The sequence below is a fragment of the Leptonychotes weddellii genome, unplaced genomic scaffold (genome assembly GCF_054177405.1).
Source record: "Leptonychotes weddellii isolate Sample4059 unplaced genomic scaffold, ASM5417740v2 HiC_scaffold_16769, whole genome shotgun sequence".
Lineage (NCBI taxonomy): Eukaryota > Metazoa > Chordata > Mammalia > Carnivora > Phocidae > Leptonychotes > Leptonychotes weddellii.
Genome location: NW_027750695.1, coordinates 1 through 4389, shown reverse-complemented (window position 1 = coordinate 4389; position 4389 = coordinate 1). Strand labels below are relative to the sequence as shown.

The window sequence follows — 4389 nt, the reverse complement described above, 5'->3', positions numbered from 1 at the left end:
AAAAATAGGGGCTCCTGGGTGGCTCAGTCGGTTAAACATCTGCCTTTGGCTCAGGTCATGATCTCGGGGTCCTGGGATTGAGCCCCATATGGGGCTCCCTGCTCAGTGGGGAGCCTATTTCTCCCTCTCCCTCTGCCTCTCCTCCTGCTTGTATGCTTTCTCTCTCTGTGTCAAATAAAAAAAATAAAATATTTTTAAAATAATAATAATAAAATAGAAATAGTTTATTAAAAAATATCAAATCATTCAAAACAATCAATACCTAAGAGATCTATCTAAAAGTTAGATGTCCTCCAATTTGAACATTTCATAAACATTGAAATAGGTGATTACAAAGGAAATATGAGATATTTACAATAAAATGTGAAGCAAACCAAAAATGTTTAAAATTGTAAACAGTTTGATTACTTTTTATTGAACAAATATAGAGAAAAATTCAAAGTAAACCAATTAGTATAATAACTGTGTCATCCTGGGGTGAGTATGGGATTTTTTTTTTCCTTATACTTTACAGATCCTTCCAAATTTGTGTGTGGGTTAAAAAAAATCAACAATGAAAAATAAATCTTAAGGGGATTCCAAACACCATATATTCTATGAAGTTGATTTTCTGTCTTTAAAACTATGATCTTTCCTCCCTCTGGCAAAGTGCCTTATAGAAATGGATTATGATTTTCTAGGACATTTGGCTTTAATAATAATAAAATAATAATAAAACATTGCCTGTGGTTTGGTAAATATGCATAATTTTCCAGGAACCCTACTAACCATTAATAGACTATCCCATTCAATATCGAAATGACTTCTTTGAGTAGATTATTAGGATACCTAAGATGAAAAACATATTGCCTATATTTAAATACCTAGGTTTGCCAATTAATTATTATTTCAAAATAAATACAAATTACTGTTGTCTTTTTCAACTGGCACATATAACTTTATGTGGTTTTATAAGCCTCAGCAGAATAGTATTTTATAGGATTTTAAAAATGTAACCATGGAGTGGTGGGGGGTGGGAGGGATGGGGTGCCTGGGTGATAGACATTGGGGAGGGTGTGTGCTATGGTGAGTGCTGTGAATTGTGTAAGACTGTTGAATCACAGACCTGTACCTCTGAAACAAATAATACATTATATGTTAAAAAAAAAAAAAAAAAGAAGATAGCAGGAAGGGAAGAATGAAGTGGGGGGGAAATCGGAGGGGGAGATGAACCATGAGAGACTATGGACTCTGAAAAACAAACTGAGGGTTCTAGAGAGGAGGGGGTGGGGGGATGGGTTAGCCTGGTGATGGGTATTAAGGAGGGCACATATTGAATGGAGCACTGGGTGTTATACGCAAACAATGAATCATGAACACTACATCAAAAACTAATGATGTAATGTATGGTGATTAACATAACATAATAAAAAAAATGTAACCATGTATACTATTGTTCTTAATTTACATATCATAGAGATTTAAGATATATTAGTTATATTTAATTTTGTTGTGAATTTTTAGTTTGCTGTGCAGTGCATGCTTTCTCACGAAGTGACAACTGTATTTGTTTTGTTGTTTAGCCCAATATTATTGAGAATTATGAACGATCAACTGATGTTTTTGGAACGAGCATTTATTGATCCTTTAGGATTACCAGACAGGCCTTTCTATAGGTAAGGATAAAATATGACTCCTGATTATATCTTTATTTTTTCTTTTTTGCGCTGTGGAAAAAATATAGTTGATTTCTTATAAGCAAATAGAAATTTCAAAATATATGTGGCAAATGATATATTATTTCTTCATATAATGTAATGTGATTGCTGCATTTTTTCTTTTTAATATCTTTTTTACTTCTGATTATAAAGAATATATGTTCATTGTAGGAAATTTAAAAGATCAACAAAGTCACAAGTAGAAAATAAAATCACCCAATTCTGTCAGTTAGTTATAAAATCATGCTTATATTTGGTTTATATAATTTTAGCCCCCTCTCATTTTACATATATTTTTCTTTATGTATGTATACACATAAGACATAATAAATATATGTAAAATATATAAAGTATGTATTTATATACTCATTCTCCTAATGTTCACTTTTTTTCTAATTTTTAACAATTGTAAATATTTCTGATAAACATCAGTGATGAACATTAGATTGATCTTACTAGGAATTGCAGAACAAATTAGATGAGTGACTAGTGAGAAATGGCCCTGTCTTTCTGTTTATGGATTATCAGAGGATCAGAATTAGGAGTAAGGGCATCATCCAGGCATGTGACTGGTTCCCCAATGGCAGCACGATTGTGCTTCTTTCCTTCTTTACCTCTTTGTTTGGGAACTTATCCTTCCCTTCATGGGTTATGACATGAACTGACATAGGTCTTTCAATAAAATATCACCTTCTACCTAGGTCATGTTATGCTTTCAAAATTGTTTTTAATAATTATTCATGCTTTAAGCTGGGCATTCTAACATGTTAGTATATCTCTTTTTTTAAAGAGAAAAAACAATAGTAGGTTGGCAGGTCACAAATAGGACTTTAATAATCACAACTGTGCTACATTTCAGGAGGTAAAGTGGGATAGTGAAAAGTCGGTACTTTTTTGCAATGTAGCTTGAGACTAATCACTTAATCTCTCAGATCTCAATTTCCTCCTTTTTGAAATGCTAGTATCAATTTTGTAGAGTTTTTTTTTAAGATTTATTTATGTATTTTAGAGAGAGAGGATGCACATGCATGTGCAAGCAGGAGGAGAGGGAGCGAGAGGCAGAGAAGCAGACTTCCCACTGAGCGTAGAGCCCGATGTGGGACTGTATCCCAAGACCCTGAGATCATGACCTGAGCTGAAACCAAGAGTCGGAGGCTTAACCAACTCAGCCACCTAGGCGCCCCTGTAGTGTTTATTTTTAAGGAATAGAAAAATTACAGGCAAATCATTTAATCGCAAGCACGATCCATAGTAGGTGACAAGCTACTGGGGCTATTATTGTTATTTTTGTTGCTCTGAACCATGTTAAGTCCTCTGTTTAAAGTCAAAACATATACTTCATAGACTGGACTTTGGAAATGATTAAACTTGGAAGTTTAGCTGACAAGGGGCTTGTTCAAATCATAAGATTAGAATTCTGCAGTCCAGAACTTGTAGAGTGCTCCTGTTTTTCTCTTGTATGTATCATTTGGACAACTGATAGACTGCAAACTGTTTTTATCAACAGGCACGTCATCTATGCTCCCAGCAGCCACAACAAGTATGCAGGGGAGTCATTCCCAGGAATTTATGATGCTCTGTTTGATATTGAAAGCAAAGTGGATCCTTCCAAAGCCTGGGGAGAAGTGAAGCGACAGATCTCCATTGCAGCCTTTACCGTGCAGGCTGCAGCCGGGACTCTGAGAGAAGTAGCCTGAGGTGGTTCTTCAGAGAACCCGTATTGAATAGGTATGGTCTGTCACTCAGAAAGAATCATGAAAGGCATATTCTAAAAAATAAACTAAAAAATATAGTTAATACACGCACACACATACACATCTTAACATTCTTCTCCCTATGAATCAAAAAAGAAAGATGGACAATTTTTATTCTATAATTATAAAAGGTTATTCTGAATTTGAACTAAGGGTTAAAATTAAGGCAAACGCCTACTATATTAAAACTCCTATGTGGCATTATAGGGAATCGAGTCTAATTCAGCACTGGCATCAGCCCTACTGGCCACCCAGGGCTGAGAGATCACTATCTTAGCAAACTAGTTGAGCTACTCCGGTCTAATCATTCTGGGGTAAATATAGTCACTCTATACCATAAAGGATAATTATGTTTATTAAATTAGCAAATATCCTATTTATATCAAAGGGTATATGTAACATTATGTACAGTAAAAAATAATAAATTAACATTTGTAGAACTGCCCCCCCAAATAACCAGTTTGAGAAAGAAACGTTACCAATATCTTTGAATCCCCTATCACTAACCAGTGTGCCTTCATCTTCTGCCAGAGATACTCACTTTCTTGAATCTTACATGAATCTTTTCTGTTATTTATCGTTATTCAACACATTGCTATATTCCTTATATGTGTTGGGGTTTGTGTATTTTTTAAACTGTTTATAAATAAAATCATACTGTGTATCTATTTTCTAAGACTTGATTTTTTCACTCACCTTTGAAGGTGCATCCATGTGTCATTAGGGCTGGAGTTCACTAGAGTTCACTGATATGGAGCAATTCACTTGCATGAATATAACAGTTATAAGTCAGGGTCAAGACAGAGAAATCACACAACATACTCAGGGAAAGTTAATATAAAGAATGATTAGTTAGAGTAGCATTGCCGTAATGAGATACTATCTAGTTAAAGGTAAGGAGAACTCTAAAGAATCTAAGTACGTCAGGTACAAGGAGC

At 34.5% G+C, this 4389-nt stretch overlaps 1 long non-coding RNA gene across 1 annotated transcript; it reads left to right on the top strand.

The window, feature by feature from the left end:
* The first annotated feature begins 1300 nt into the window (after positions 1–1300).
* LOC145718513 (uncharacterized) lies at positions 1301–4119 on the top strand. The gene is made up of 2 exons (XR_014141864.1): positions 1301–1655; positions 3205–4119. It is a non-coding gene; the product is annotated as an uncharacterized LOC145718513 (long non-coding RNA).
* The last annotated feature ends 270 nt before the right edge of the window (positions 4120–4389 follow it).